Source organism: Equus przewalskii, chromosome 9 (genome assembly GCF_037783145.1).
Source record: "Equus przewalskii isolate Varuska chromosome 9, EquPr2, whole genome shotgun sequence".
Classification (NCBI taxonomy): Eukaryota; Metazoa; Chordata; class Mammalia; order Perissodactyla; family Equidae; genus Equus; species Equus przewalskii.
In genome coordinates this window covers 35,040,942-35,057,472 of record NC_091839.1, presented here as the reverse complement: position 1 = coordinate 35,057,472, position 16,531 = coordinate 35,040,942, and the positions used below count along the sequence as shown (strand labels likewise).

At 39.4% G+C, this 16,531-nt stretch overlaps 1 long non-coding RNA gene across 1 annotated transcript in view; it reads left to right on the top strand.

Annotated features, from left to right (window-relative positions):
- Positions 1-15,098, top strand: part of LOC139073622 (uncharacterized) — a 43,955-nt gene extending 28,857 nt beyond the window's left edge. The window contains exons 3-4 of the long non-coding RNA XR_011522542.1: positions 9,778-9,871; positions 14,975-15,098. This is a non-coding gene — a long non-coding RNA (uncharacterized lncRNA). The remainder of the gene's footprint in view (positions 1-9,777; positions 9,872-14,974) is intronic.
- Positions 15,099-16,531: the final 1,433 nt, after the last annotated feature.

Genomic DNA, 16,531 nt, shown 5'->3' with positions numbered 1-16,531 from the left:
CTGTATATCCTAGTTGTACATCCTTCTAGTTCTTCTATGTGGGACACTGCCTCAGCATGGCTTGATGAGTGGTACTAGGTCTGTGTCCAGGATCCGAACCAGCAAACCCCAGGCCACTGAAGCGGAGCATGTGAACTTAACTACTATGTGACTAGGACAGCCTGCCTCAAGTCTTTAAGTAAAAGGTTAGAAATTGGGATTCTTCTTTTCTTGGGTTGATCGTAAGTTTAAGTTGAGAGCCGACACTACTTGGTTTTATTCTGCCGTAATTCAAACGCCAAGCAAATTTCCCAAATGGTTTGTCAAATTTCAGAATATATTTGGTTTATGGTTGCCAGATTTAGCAAAAACTAAAATAAAAACAAAAAATAAGATGCCCAGTTAAATTTGAATATCATGTAAATGATAAATATTTTCTCGGTATAAGTGTGTCCCAAATTACTTGTTCTTAATCTGAAATTTAAATTTAACTGGGAGCCCTATATTTTATCTGGTAACTCTAATTTAGTGAAATATAAAGTTAGATTGAGAAGAAAAATTAAGTTTGTGGGAAGGGGAAGCATCTACATGAGGGCAAGTTAGAAAGATCACATTGCTTTGGGGTGGGGAGAAGAGGCTGGTTGTGTTCTCATTCAGATTTGACAGGTAGAAAATAGATAAATACCTGACAGGGATAAGATGCTCATACTGACAACCTGACCATTACTGTTGGAAATTGGGGCCAATGTATGTTACAAATGACATAAAAATATCCCTGCTAGCTCCAGTCTTAGACCATCTAATCAGCATAGCTCAGAACGCCAGCTTGACTGTAAAAATGTTAGAACAGAGAAGCATATATTTATTTGAGATTAGATAAAATGAATAAAAAAATCTCACAACACTAAAATAAGAGAGAGTTACCATTATAATTGGATAAAAAGAGGACCACTTATTTTGCCTGAGTTGAGAGGCCCCCAAGAGGCTCTACTATTGTCAAAATTGTGATTTTCTTTTCCTGCTATTCACTTTCTTTCTCTTACGGTCATAATTGATGCCTGAAATCCCATTACGTTGGCTTAAATTTTTGATCAATATTAAAATGCCAATACCCTAAAGTGCTCTATTTTGTTCAAGGCAATGGTGACCCAAGTTGGTAGGCTATCATCACTGGCATTCTCAACCTTTATTGCATGTCAGCATTCCCTGAGGAGATTAAAAAATATTCGAGGGTCCTCACTTCATCTTCAAAGACTGATTCAGTTTCTTGAGGTAGGGCCCAGCATCAGATAAATTCACCAGGTGAATTTTATACCCAGCCAGGGTTAAGCCTCAGTTTGTTGCAGCATGGGTTGGAGTACATGTGGGCGACAGGTAGAAGGCAGTTGTTCAGTGGTGTCAAGATACTGAGCAGGATTGAGCTGAGGGATGCTCCAGGTGAACACACCCACAAAACAAGTTTGGTTGCTGTATCACCACCCACAGGGAGATCCCCAGGTGTTTTCTGCTCAGGAAGGGTTTTATCTTAGTTAAAGTTGTCCTTATAGCTCAGTCAGGTCTGGACTGCAACTGGTAGCCCTCTTCTGAAAGGATGAGAACCTATGCCACTTCCAAGCGTGCTTAGAAATAACCATTTTCTAATGAAAGAGCCTGCTGAGTTCTCATCCACCCACATATTTCTGTGTATGGCTTTTGGTGGATTTAAGACTCAAAAGCAGTGTTGATGGTTTCTCTGTAAGTTTGATTCCTCAGGGAATATGTGTTCTATTTTGTTAGATGAATTCCTAGTGGACGAGGCCCAAGATTTTGAGGAGACTTTGACCCTGGTGAATAGAGGGGTGGGAGCTTTTACTGAAATATCACAAATAATTTGTCATGGTATGAGGGACTTCACCTTGTGAGATCCTATTTTATAGTGAATCACATCATTTTATTATTAATTTTAAAAAATATTAAATCAGCCGGCATCTCTGGATTAAATACAGCTTGATCATGATAGATGATGCTTGATTTATCATGTATGATCACACTCATTAAAAAGAGACGCAAAAACCATAAGCAACATAGCAACAAATATGTATGTATATATAGCATCTATTTTTCATCAGTGTGATTGCCTTGTAATTTCCTGAAAAGAGAAAAGATTGAGGTTATCAAATGTAACTTTATTAGCTTCACAGTTGTCAATACTCAATCCTCTTGAAGCTTGAAATAAATTTTTTCTTTTACTTTTTCAACAAATCTGAGAAGGTATTGCTCTGCATATGCACAGTGACGATAAACACATGAAATTCATAACGAGTTACGAAAAAGTACACATCAATAGATATAAAGAAAATTTTGATAAAGTTAGGGAAACCAATGGAGGTTAAATCTTGTAGATGTCCCTTGACACAAATGTCAGAAAGAAATGTATGATCTGATACAATACGGTATTTTGCCTAATACGTTTTTACCTTATTATAAAGATAAAACATATTAATTAGATAAAATGGAAAATGCAGAAAACTATAAAGAAACTAAAGGTGTTCATAATCACAAAACCTGTCATAATCAATTAACATACTTGATCACTTTCTTTCAGTCTATTTCCATCCATTTGAATGTAATTGGGTTATTCCTGTATAGTTTGTATATAATTTTATATTTTACTCTTTTCATTTTACATTTTATTGATTTTTTATGCAATTTAAAAACTCGTTAACGTACACATTGAATATTATCTCTTCATATTGGCTTTGCTATGAGACATTTAGGTTATTTCTAAATTTTCACTATTATAAATAGCTTTGTGTTACACCCTTTTGCATCAGTATTACTTAAACAGGTTTTGAAAGGAACTTGACCAAATTATTATTATGGGACCAGATTTATCCTAAATACTTGGTACTCAGGGTGATCTGTGGAACAACAGCTACAGCTTCCCCTGGAAGAATCTCAGGACCCGTGCAGCCCTACTAAATCAGAATCTGCATTTTAACAAGATGGCCAAGTGATTCCTGTGCACGTTCAAGTTGAAGGAGCATTGTCTTAGAGTCTATCTCATGCAGACCAGGTCAGTTGGTTCACTGACGGCCTCAGATTACCCTGATTGGTTCACTAGAGAAGTCTCAGAGCATCCTGACTGGTTCACTGAAAGGGGGCTCAGGGCATCCTGATTGGTTATCAGGAGGCCACTCTCAGCCTGGTTTCCTGCCCTGCTTCAGCTTTCCATCCTTACTCCCGGTAAACAGGAACTTCTCAATTCTGTTTACATATTAGAATTACCTAGAAAGTTTCTTAAAAATATTTATATTTGGGGGCTGACCCTTTGGCCGAGGCGTTAAGTTGTCCTGCTCCACTGTGGGCAGCCGGGCGTTTCCTTGATTGGGATCCTGGGTGCCGACAGGGCATTGCTCCTCAGGACATGCTGAGGTGGAGTCCCACATAGCACAACCAGGGGCACTCACAACTAGAATCTACAACTGTGTGCTGGGGAGCTTTGGGGAGAAGAAGAAGAAAAAAAAGAAATTCATATTTGGACCCCACCCCAGACTTATTAAATAAAAATCTCCTGGGAGAGAGGAGAGATTTTAAAACTCCCTTTAGGTGTCTAATGAGCAGCCAAAGTTGACAGTGGTTGTAGATAAACAAAGTGAAGAGAGGGAAATAGATGCCAAGTGATAGAAGATTGTTTTTCATCAACCTGCCCAGCTGTCAAAAGCTATACTCTTCTGGGCCATCAGTGCTGAATCTGCAGAGTGGTGTAGAAAGCATGAAGACAGGAAATGACGTTTGTCTGGCTAGCTTTGGAGGTTGAAGGAGTTACTTTAACTGAATTTCCAGTAAAGGGATTATGCTCCAAAGGACTCAGAGCCAAGTTTAAAAGCCCAAACAATCAAATGACTGCCTGTGTACTTTGTTTTGTACGTGAGAGGCAGGCAGGTTGAAAGGACTGTTGCCGTTTAAGGCAGGCCTTTCAAGAAGGGTTGAGTGTAGGTAAAACAATCAAATGAGGTTTTGTTTCTCGAAATAATCTCCACATAACTAATTTTATTTGCAATGATTAACATTTCAAGGTCTTTTAATATTTATCGGATTATTTGGAAAGCCAAAATGTATCTTGATAATTCCAATTTAATTACAAAGTATGAAATGAAACAACTGGATGCATCATTGTATCTCAAGCCATGGAATTTTCAACACCATTGCCTTCCTTTGAAGAGGGTTTGAAACTTTGGTACTGGCTGTTCCTCAGTTTATGTTTGCGTTGGCCTCTGCTCACACTAAGGCTTTGTGAAATGCCTAAAATGTTGTTGTGTTGTGTCTAGTGGCAAAATCTGTTTGATTTTAGCTGTAGCAAGATTAAGAAGAATTTAAATTGTTAATCTTCATAAATAATATCAGTATGATATCCCTTACTTCTATTCAACTCAATTATTTGTTTTTATTTTTAATATATGTCTCATACTTCTAAAAAAGATAAGGGATCGTTTTCAGTAAAACCAAACACACACACATAAATGCACACTCACTTATCAATGCTTCACTTCCCAACTACAGTCGGCAACTCACAAACTTATTTCATCTTTCCCTCTCCTTTTTTTGGGCATTTTTTTGAAGACCAGAAACAAGAACAAAAGATACATTCAACTTGTAACCTTTCTCTTTTCCATAATTTCATAAATTTAGGATATCCTTACTAGCAAGTTGTGTCTAAATTATGCATGTTCTTTTCTTGGATTATCATGGAAATTAGTTCTTTACTTCCCCCCACACTCCCCTCTTCTTGGTTCCTTCAGGCTGCTATAACAAAATACCACAGACTGGTGCTTTACAAACATAAATTTATTTCTGACAATTCTGGAGGCTAGTAAGTCTGAGATCAAGGTTCTGGAAGATTTAGTTTCCTGAGAGACAGTTTCCTGGTTCATAGACAGTTGTCTTTTCTCTGTATCCTCACCTGGTGGAAGGGGCAAGGAATCTCCCTGAGGCTTCTTTTATAAAGGCACCAATGACCTAACTACTGTTCTCATGACCTGATTGCCTCACAAAGGCCCAACCTTCTCATACTATCACACTGGGGGTTAGGTTCCAACATACAAATTTTGGGGGGACACAAACATTCAGTTTATGGCATCCTCTTATTTTAAGTTCTAGATCCATGAAATATTGCATTTAGTCTGTACACAACCAACAAATCTAACCTTTTAAAAACCTGCAAGGAAATTCAGAAATTGTTATTAATGCAAGGGCCGCTGATGCACACTGGATGTGTGCATTCCCTTCACTGGGGATTAGCCTAGAAATCACTCGTAAGATTTTAACGTGGAATAGACTCCTTTTCAACCAAAAAAAACTCTTCAAGTCTATGGTCAATGATTTAAAAAAATAATAGTAATATTTTCTGTTCATTTAAAAAAAACTGCCCATGTTTCCAAATAATGTACTTGTTTTGGCCAACAGTTGTACAGGATGCGTTTGAAATTAACAGGGTTAAATCAAATAAGAGTTTTACTTTCACTTTCTGTGGAGGCCTCATGAACCATACTGATTATCTTTTAAAATCAGCAGAGTGAAATTAGCTACCTTGACACTGTATTTTTCTTACCCTGGTCTGAGACTTGGTCTACCCTAGTCTCACAGGGTGGTTTTTGTGGGATTTCCTTCCCTCTAAAACTGTTAAGAAGGTATTCTCCTGCTTTATTATCGAGAATCTTTTTTTTCTTACAAGTATGCAGGGAAATGTCATTCCTAGCTTCTTCCAGGAGTCCTCTCGTCAAAGTTGTATTGTATTCTCTAAATAACCTCATGGAATCCAATTGAATATTGTGTTGTTCACATTTTATTATTTTGAATGTGTTCTTTGCCCTTCTGTACATCAAAATAAGTACCAACCTATATTCCTTGATTATCACAATATTCTAGGAAGATAGGAAAAGGCCAAAAAGCTCTTCTTGAATTACCAGAAATTTTCTATAGATTCACCAGTATTAGAACCCATAGATCTTTCCAAGACAAAAAATCTTAGGATTAAGCAATTGTAAAAATGATCTTGACCTTTATTTTTATAAACAATATTATGGGCATTAAAAGTCTTCTAGATTGTGGGAAAATGGCAAAATAAATTCTGTGAGTGAGATAGCAAAAATCATTATGTAATCCAACTGAACAAAAATTATCCAAGACAAACTAAAGTGATCAGAATAATTTGAGCCTCAACCAGGAAAATGGGGCCATTTTAGAATTTCATGGATCTCTAAGATGATTTTGGTTTCTAACTCTTTTCAACGAATAGTTCTACGCTTTAAATCAAACAGCTGTACAAACTAAAGTTGAAGATCTGTATATTTCCATGTCTAAATACTTGATTCATTTCTGTATTTCTTTATATTAATGCTAGTTTTTAATCTACCACATCCCTTTGTTTGTTACAAAGTTAACCTCATGAGACCAGAGAAATAAACATCAAAATGTGGTTTTCATTTCCCCCAGCTACAATCTTCATTGTTTTCCTCCTTACATTTTAATTTTACATTTAGTCCTCAAAAAAAGAACAATAATACCAGATGGCACAAGTCTGATGTCTTTCTCTGCCTTTTTATGTAAAGTCAAGTGTTTGGCAACATAGGTCATTCATGCCAAAGATGAATTGGAGTCCCATAGATGGAGCAGCCCCAGGCAAGTTCATAAAGTAGGTGAAGTGGTCTTTGATCCTCTTCTACTTTTTATAATAGTACTTCTTTCTTCCTTAGCCTCTTCTAGGCCCAGTCCTGTAAACAATATTTTGCAGGAGTTCTAAAATGCTTGCTGAAGATGTAACTGATAATGAATATGCTAGCTACTGTTAAGGGTTGGTTATTAATGGAGTCCATTTAGTCTACACTGTCTGTAGACTCCTGGGTTGAAGCTGAAATCACTGAGGAGTGGTCCAGGCCACACCCACACTGTGGATCCTCAGAGAGGTAACCTATATGGGGGGAGTCAACCTGCATCTCCTAATTATGAAACATAGTGTCATTTCCCTCGTGGAGCCCATGCCACAGTAAAGCAAACTCTGAATGAAAACTTCCCACCACAAGTGAAAGGTGCTAGGAATTTTGAGCTTTCTAAGCTCTATTGGTTTTTCCACAGTGATTTAAATAACTATTAAACCTTTTAATTTGTTGCCTGGATAGTGGAATGGGGAAGTTTTGATGACGAAATTTAGGTGGACTTACAGATCAGGAAAACTATAAAATTATAATAGTTCTAATTTAGGTCACTAATATGACATAAAAATGATAAATTATCTTGTTGCTTACTTACCTATAGTAATCTCTCATTACAACAATAGATAAAGTAATCTCTCATTATAACAAGTCTAAAGTGTGGTAATATCCATGAACCTACTTTTGTCATTTCTGAATTTTTAGTATTAAAATGTTAATTTGAACTCTTTAATACTTAGACATTATTAAGGATAAAGAAGCATTATTGTAAGACAATAAAAACTCTTGGTCAGTTCCACTATGATATCAAAAGCTAATCACATAGGGGCTGGCCCCGTGGCCGAGTGGTTAAGTTCGCGCGCTCCGCTGCAGGCGGCCCAGTGTTTCGTTAGTTCGAATCCTGGGCGCGGACATAGCACTGCTCATCAAACCACGCTGAAGCAGCGTCCCACATGCCACAACTAGAAGGACCCACAACGAAGAATACACAACTATGTACCGGGGGGCTTTGGGGAGAAAAAGGAAAAAATAAAATCTTTAAAAAAAAAAAAAGCTAATCACATAAATTTAGATTATTTTCTCTTATGCTCTTATAGATGTGTAGAAATGTAACCAAATTTATAGATAAATGAGCTATAGACCTGATATGTAGGTATTACTCAGAGCTGTCACTGTTGGATCGACTGCTGTAAGGGAATTTTCAGGCCTAACATAAAACACAAGGACAAAGCAGAATCCCAGACGTCAGTCCTTGGGATAAGGCCACCAGCAGGTCTGACCCAAGCTGGGAAAAAGCACCTTAAAACCCAGCCATGGACAGGGCTAGTCCACAGTGCACACTGGCCTCTGTAAGAAGGCATCAAATCCAAGGGAGGAGATACAGGTGTATCCTGCATTTCTTGGACTGGAAGAAGATTCAGTTGCTAAAGAACCAACAGGGCCTCATGAGGCAGACTCATCAATTCTTTGACTGCAGAGTGTGATCTCCACAGAATGGGTGAGAGGGAGGGCCTGTAGCTGGGTGGAGACTTCAGATGATTCTGAGTGACTGCATGACTAATTCTGCCATGGCATCAGTCTCCTTTATTGTCTGTGGCCACGTTGTTTGCTGGGAAGTAGCTGGCCCTATAAGAAGCAAAGGGACTTGTGTGTAGTGAATGGTGGGAGACGGTATAATGTCCTGCTTGAAAAACTTGGAGACATACTTCCCAGGTTCAAATACCGGCACCATGCCTTGGCTAGATTTATGATTTCAGGCAAATTACTTTATCTATTGAAAGCTTCAATTTTCTCATCTGTGTAATGGTGGTACTAACATCACTGACCTTACAAAGTTGGTTGTTTTGAGAATTAAATAGGCATATCCATGTGTGAGCATTTAACTTGCTGCCATGTAGCTCTATGTATGTTAAACATTCGGTATTATTAGAGAAAGGCTTCTGGAATTCTCTCAGGTGAAATAAATCACTGCCAGTAAATAGATTAGAAATCTTATAATCTACCACTTCTTTTGTCCCCATGTAGTGATATATTTTCTATAGAGAAAGAAAATGGCAAAGAGGTAAACAAGGAGATTTAGATTACTAACGGGCCCAATTATTCTCAAGAATAAAGTTAGTAATTCTGAATAAATGGCTCTGAAGAGAAGAGACTATTTAAAATGCTATTCTAAGGTAGGACTAACAGTTGACAATTTGATGTTGACACATAAGCAGCTCATAATTTTATGACTAATCTGAAAGAGATGAGATGGAAAATGTGGGCAGAGTAAGAATATGTAACTGGGTAGGAGGGGCACGTTCTCAAGGAATGAGACTATTTGGGTTTGTTTCAACTCTAAAGCTGAAAAGTCCCTACAATTTAGGTAAGTCTACTTTCTTGCTCTCTTAAATTCCTCATTTCTATGTTATAGATAAGTTGTTAAGGCCAAAGCAATGACTATAGGAAGCAATCATGTTGAGCCTGGATGCTCCTATCAATTACTGGGGGAAACATGGAGCACTTCTTACAAAGCTTCTGAGGCTGCATTCAGCCATGTGGGTGATATTGTCATGATTTGTTAGCAATGTTTCCTGGGCAGAGAAGAACGAGTGCCTAGGAACATACCAGGAAAAATGGCGTCCTTTGTATCATATACCTGAATTCAAATGGTAGCTTCTCCAATTATTTAGGAAGTGCTTGTTACTTTGAGTGAAATATTTAAAATATCTATTCTTGTGATAACTCATCTAGAAAACTGGAATAATTACCATACATTTCTTCTTTGATTATGAGCATGAGTGAAATGACAAGGGCACCAAGCACTGAGCTTGGTGCATATTAGTTGCTCAGCCGGTGTTAGGTTCATGAAACACCCCCAAAGGAGCCTCCAGGTTCACAAAGAGCCTTCAGACATGAGCAGCTGTAGGCTGGCTCTGACAATGGTCTACCCGGGAGTCAGTTCTGTATGCAAGAGTGGCTCAGGGCATATGTGGTAACAGCACTGGGGATGTGCTGTGGCAGTATTCTCTCCCTTTCCAAACATCCCACTTAGATAACAATAGAAACTATCAGTGGCATCTGACCAAGGTAGCCCATCACTTAAATAGGCATGTATTTTTCTTTTCAGAATGACCAGAAGAGTCCTCTAGTGACAATGTTGAAATATGATGAATCCTGTAACATGATAATAGAAGAATTTATTTACCAGAATGCCTCTGAGGGTGAGTGTTACTAGGAGGGTTTAATGAATAGTGAGACCACTGCCCCATCCTCTTGACCCACTTTAGTGGGAGAAGATGGTCATGAACAGTCTTGTGAAGGTAGGTGGTGATTGGGTGCACTGGACACTGCAGTGTGGGGAATCATGGAAGAATGAGGAGAGAGGAATGGTCAGCCCACTGGACAAACATGATGTGGGGGGAAGAGAGAGAAGGAGGGCAGCAGGTGCATTGCAAAAGAGAGAGAACATGGCAGAACCAACATGCCTGAGGATATTTGAGAAAGGAGCTAGAACCACATTTTAATCTCTCTCTACCTCAAGTTCCTAAAAACAACAAGGAGGAGTATTTGGCTTAGGGCAATCACTCCAAACTTTCTTCCATTCCCCAAGATGCCTTGTTCTCTCTCTAGAATGCTTTTCCTCCCTTTCCGTCCCTGGCACATTTCTACTCATCCTTTTTCAGTCACTGGCCTTTTGAAACATCCATGAACCACGCTGCTATCCGGTATGTTTGGCTGCCCCCTCTTCTGTACTGCATGGGCCTTGGTCAGGCATCAATGCAACATATGTCTGAATGTCTCCCCAAACGAACTGTGAGGGCCTTGGGGCAGACACCAAACCTTATTCACTTTTATACCACCTCCCTTCACCAGCACAGTACCTGGCATCAGTGATTAACACAATGCTTCACGTGGAATTATTGAAATGGTGAGAAATTATAAAAAAATAGTTCATGCTATTTAATGGCTGCCAAACTCATCTAATTCACTCAATCTTCTTCAATTTGGGTTATAACAGCTAATCTGGCTTTTGCACTCTCTCTCCCTTTCTTCTCATCCTTTTGGAAGAACTTTTGGAGGGAGGAAAAGCTATCCCTTCCTTCCTCTGTTCTTTCCTTTCTTCCTTTTTTCTTCAAACAGTATGTCAGTTTCTACAATGTGCCAGGCACTGTGCATAGAAAATGGACGTATGAGAGATGCCATCCTTGCCTAAAGAAGATAATATTTTATTTAAAATTTTAAAAAAATAGACACACAAATTAGAGTTTTCCACTCAAGGCAACCAGCTGCTTTCTGATTGTTTCCGCTACAATCAGCTGTTTGAGCACAAGGGAGAGTCACAGAGGGAATCAGGGAAGACATCCTAGAGGGGTTGATGACTGAAGCTTTGGGAAAAAATAAAAGTTATCAGGCAAAAAAGGATGATAAAGAGCACTTAGCTATGGGTAACACCACTTACAAAGGTAGAGAGGGAAGCAACAGCATGTCTCCTTCGAGATGACTGGTGTGACTGTAGTGAGAAGTACAAGCTGCCCACAGAGAGGGATAAAGAAGACGAGCAGGGCAAGGGACACAACCTAAAGACCTTTTATAATAGCAAATCTATCTGCCCTTCAGCCTGAAGGTATTAGAGAGTCATTTGATGGTAAGCAGGGGAGCAGGCATGATTGTATCTGAATTATAGAAGAGCGATTTTACTGCTGGATGCGTATGAATGGTAAGGCAGGAGATTAGAGGCAGGGCAACCAGCAGGGAGGCTGTTTTCAATAATCCAGGTGAGAAAATCAGGATGGTCTGGATGAAGCAACTCTATACTGAGGCAGGGAGTGTCTTAGGGAGTCATTCCAATGTATTTTCAGCAAGCAGGAGATATTCAATAGAGCTATTAAAAGAAAAATAGTAAAGCTAGAGGCATTCTACTGGGTAGAGAGAAAATAGTAATAGTAAATATAATAGTAAGAAGGAAGGGGAGGATTTCAGTGATTACCAAAAATATGATGATAAAAGGAAGGGAGTTGTCAAAAGCATCAAATACAATTGAACATTCTAGAAAGACAGAGACTCTAGAAAACGTCCTTTGGGATTCATTTCTATCTCCTCCAGCAGCCTGATAACCATGGGTGTCTCTTCAAGTTTCAGAGATCATGATCATGTGGCAACTGAGGCCTTCTTATTCTCAGGCCCTTTTCACGTCTTATAATTCTCACTGAATGAAGGATAAGCTTCCTTAATTGTCACACTATGACTCAGTACTTAGAAGGGAGCTCATAATTTCCTCCTGCTCTCAGACTTCCCTGCCTTTGTATCTCTCCATCCCATTTTGCAGCATACAACCTTTTGGGTCTACAAATTAGTATCTTCACTGATTCTCTTCCTTCTTCTATGAAGTTAATCCATGTCTTATGGCTTCTTTCTTAGGACTCCTGCCCTTCCTCTAGTCTACAGCTGTTATCATATTTCTAGCTAGCGTCAAACAAACACTTTGTGGCACTGGGTAGGACAAACCCAAATAAAATAGGGCACCCATTTTGATTCCTAATTACACTGCAATTTGATTGCCATAGCCTCCTTGCTGGTTTCAAGTATCTTTAGTCCTGTGCCTTCATTCAGTCCTACACAAAGAAGGTGAGTCATCCCCTGCAAGCTCTGTTTTGATCATCTCTCTCCTTCTCTGAACCCTGCAGGATCTCTGAGTTTCTGCTTACGTCAAATCAAAACTGATCATGAGTCACTCTTTATCTAACTGTCCTCCACTTTCATCATAGCCTGATTGTTCTCTCTGCTTAATTCAAGCTGCCTGGCTCCTTTTTCAGAGCGCATACATGCTGTCTCTCTTCTCCAGGGCATTCAGAGAGCCTTCCGCCCACCTGGCATGTTTCTGCTCCTCTGTGCTATGCCAGTCCGCTGCTGCTTGCTTCAGAGCCCAGCACAATCCTCTCCTCCCTCTGAACGGCTTTCTGGCTTTGCACATGTTCATCTCAGTCACTCCAGCAAACCTCTCCCCACTATCTTACTCCATCTTTACATGCCACCACTGAGCATTGTAAGTCATTCACGTATTCATTTATTTATGATGCATTGCTGTGGTAAAATAGTGGAGATAAAACTGTGAACTTGTATGGCATGCCCTACTCACAGGGGCTGACCATCTGGTGTAGGAGACAGACACTAAAGCGTTATCACAAGAGATAGTCACCCAGAAACAGTAATGATTCTTATGAAGTAAAGGAAAGGGTGCAAAGAGATTTTAACAGGGCACCTGATTAGTCAAGCAGAGCAGGGAAGGCTTTACTAAGAACATGGCAAAAGATGAATAGGATTCCACCTGCCGAAGAGCTGGAGGAAGAAGTTTCCAGTCTGGTAAACAGCAGATGCAAAGTCCCTGATATGGAAATGGGCTTAGAATAGTCAAGGAATTGTGAGAAGTCTGGGTGATTGCTGTACAGGCAGTGGGAGAGTTTCACGCTTGTGTGTGCCTCTCCTAATGTGCTCATCAGGTGGTCACAGGCTCCGTATCACAGTTTCAAAGTCCACCTAATGTCTTCTCTGTCCAGATCAGTGTTTTCCAAACTTCCTTGATGTTAAGAATCACCTGGGATACTTGCTAAAACCCAGGTTTCCAGGCTTTTGGAAATTCTGACTCAGTGGTACTGCGGTAGGGCTCTGAAATTTGTATATTTAAAGAGAACTCCAGGTGTTTTTTATCATCAGGGTTGTTTTGGATTCACTGATTTTTACAGCGTTTAGATAATTCTGAAATGATATGAACAACAGGAAGTGGACAAATGGCAAGCTGTAAGATAATATAATTTCTTAAATCCCCGCATGGTTTATCTTTGTTCAAGGCACACATTACTGCTGCTGTGCACATTAACCTGTCTTTGGATATTGATTACATAAATCTTCGCCTACTCCCCAATTTGATCATAGAATAGGGAGTTCCAACCCTGGCTTCTCATCAGAATCCTCCCTACTCTCCAAGACTCTGGGGTATAGCCTGGGCATCTGCTGCTTTTAAAAGCTTCTCCGCTGATCCTAATCCTAGCCAGGGCTGTCAGTCACTGACTTTGGATGTTGGTGGAGACAGGCAGTGTATTTCCTTCCTTTGCCCTCCCTTCAGTGCCTCCTATTAGTTTTTCAGAGAGTGTAGGTTCAGGAATTTGGTTGAGCAACTGATCCACCCTCACTGCTGTGTGATCACACACTTGTAAAATGCATATGATTAGTCATTGTCCACCTCTACCCTCTAAAGACTGGCCCCAGCAGCACAAATGCAGTCACTGTTCTGTCACTGACAGAAGCAATATGCCACTCAATGACTATGATCTGAAACCAACACTTCTGATTCTTTACTGAGGAATCCTATACACCTGCTTGCACGTCTCAACCACTTTTTTTTAAAGGTAAGAGTTATTTTAGTGCCTAAACCACAAATGGCAAGAGGTTAGTAGTTCATGATGAAGCCTTGAAAAACGGTATGCCGTGTTGGCTATATTTTATAAATACAGACAGTTAGAAAGAGGGAGGAAGAAATGTATCATCTGTCAGTTCATGGCTGGGAATGACTCTATTAATTGTAGCAGGTTAGGGCAGTAGGACCTACTGCTAGAGTCAGTTAACTGTGATCACCAGGAAAAAGGCCAAATCAACAGGAAGAACATGGTACTTTCAGGTGCAGGCAAGAGTCACAATGACCAGGCAAGTGATGACCATTGGAGTTCAACAAGTGGACAGAGGAAAGCTATGGGAAACTGGGGGGCTGGTGACATGCAGAGACCTTGGGTACAAAAAGGCAGTTGGTGCTGAGAATAACTTGGATCACAGGGAAGGATCTTAACCATTGGGCTGGACAGGGGAAATGATGACTCCGTTCCAAAATGGTTTGGGGCACTAATCAGGTTATAACAGGCAGGTAATCCTAAAACTGGCTGGCCAGGAGACAGGACAGGTCCAGGTTACCATAATCGAGATGCACTCAGCAGAGACCAGACCAGAATTGCAAAATTAAGATTCACATTTTACCTATTTTACAAATGGCAAGTCGTTATGCATTAACAGCAACTATAACTTGATGTTCGCCCCAGTGTTTTGGACTTGAGTCCCCTAAATTCCTCTCGCTCAGATTAGGAAGTGTATCTCAAAACTGGGAGTGGAGTTCAGAGCATAAATGTGATGGTCAAGTGTCTTTAGTTGTGGAAAAGAAACACTTGTAGGCAAAATTGAAAAACAATGGTTGCAAAGAGGTATGTTGAGTGTTTGAAATCTTATTTGCCATTTTGCAACTATTTCTAACTTCCTAACTATGATTTTCTGCTGCTTTCCAGAAGACATCACCTTTTCTAATGAGGAACAGTGATTGCCCATTCCTCATATATGCCCTGCATTTTCTCACCTCAAGGATTTTGATCAATGTGAACTCTATATGTGGAATGTCCTTTTCATCTTTGTAAGTTCAAATTCTAGTTCTCTTTTGAGACTCAGCTCTTATCCTCCCATCTAGAAAGTTCTTTCTCTTGCCAATTCCCACAGCACTTTCTATCAGTTTTCTCCAACTTTCACACATAATGCGTTCCTGAAAACTTGTTGAAAAATAAAAGGTACTAGAACTCAAATAACATGCTCAAATGTTTTATTCCCATTGTGCTAAAAATACTATTAATGGTAAAATCTAAATATTTACCTTTAGTACGATGTGGTCTTTTATAATATTCTCTAAGCCTTCTACTATTTTACTTAACAGTTGAACATATGGTCTACTGTCTTAATTTCACATGACATTTAATTTCATAAGTGTCTAAGCTATAATTTGAAATTTTTAGCTTACCTGATACTATCTTTTCTTCGGTTTTATTAAATGTGAGATCCATAATTCTTATTTTTAGTTTCTTGATTTTTTTATCTTTACCATTTATTATGAAACAATAAGTCAAAAATGCAATTAAATATCATGATAATTGTACAAATAGGCATTGCTATACAAAGATGTGACACTGCTGAATTCGACCATTGACTAACATGTGATAGCTGCAAATAATAATTCTTTGCCCTTCATCAGAAAGTCTGAATTCAGCCATTAGACTATAGGAGTGACAGTGTATAACATGTAATAGAGCAGGTCACACACAAAATCAAGACCTTCCTCTGTTTATAATATATTATTTTGATTTTACATTTAGAACTGATATTTTGGTGGTATACCCTGGAACTCTCTGACTGGTTGGTACTCAAGTAGTGCTAATTGTTATGTGTCACACCTGAATACATGCACTATCTCCCTTACCAGCTTGTGAATTCCTTGTATCCATCATAGCATCTAGCACAGTGATTTGTGTGAAGCAATCCCACATACATTGGTATAGCACCTAATCAGTTTCCAAATACTTGCAGGAACATGATCTCCTCTTAAGCTAACAACAGCCCAGAGGTCCATGTAGGGACCCAGGTATGCTGGATGTCTGTGGGACCTTAGGCAGAACATGCCTTTGCAATTGCAAAATAAAGAAAATGGAAGTATCGACGAGGTGACTTGCTTATATTTATGAACTAATAAGTGGTAAAACTGGGGCCTAAATCCAAATTTCCAAGTTCTTTTGTACCAGAGGACTTCAATAATTGATCGAATATGTGTGTGACTACATAAGGGGTTCTTGTGGGTTGTCTGTGTTGCTGGTAGTTAACAACCTTTTCTAAGATGTTTGGTACGGTGTCAGAACTAGGCCTTCCAGAATGCTCAGGGCTCTCAGAGTAGATCCAGGAACATGGGGCACTGGCCTAGGGGCTGTTGCCAGATCCTTTTCACTCACACTGGAAGGAAGAGGAAGCAATTATGACAGAAGTAGAGAAGTAGTTTGTAGAGGAGTGAAGGAAAATCGTAGTTTAGT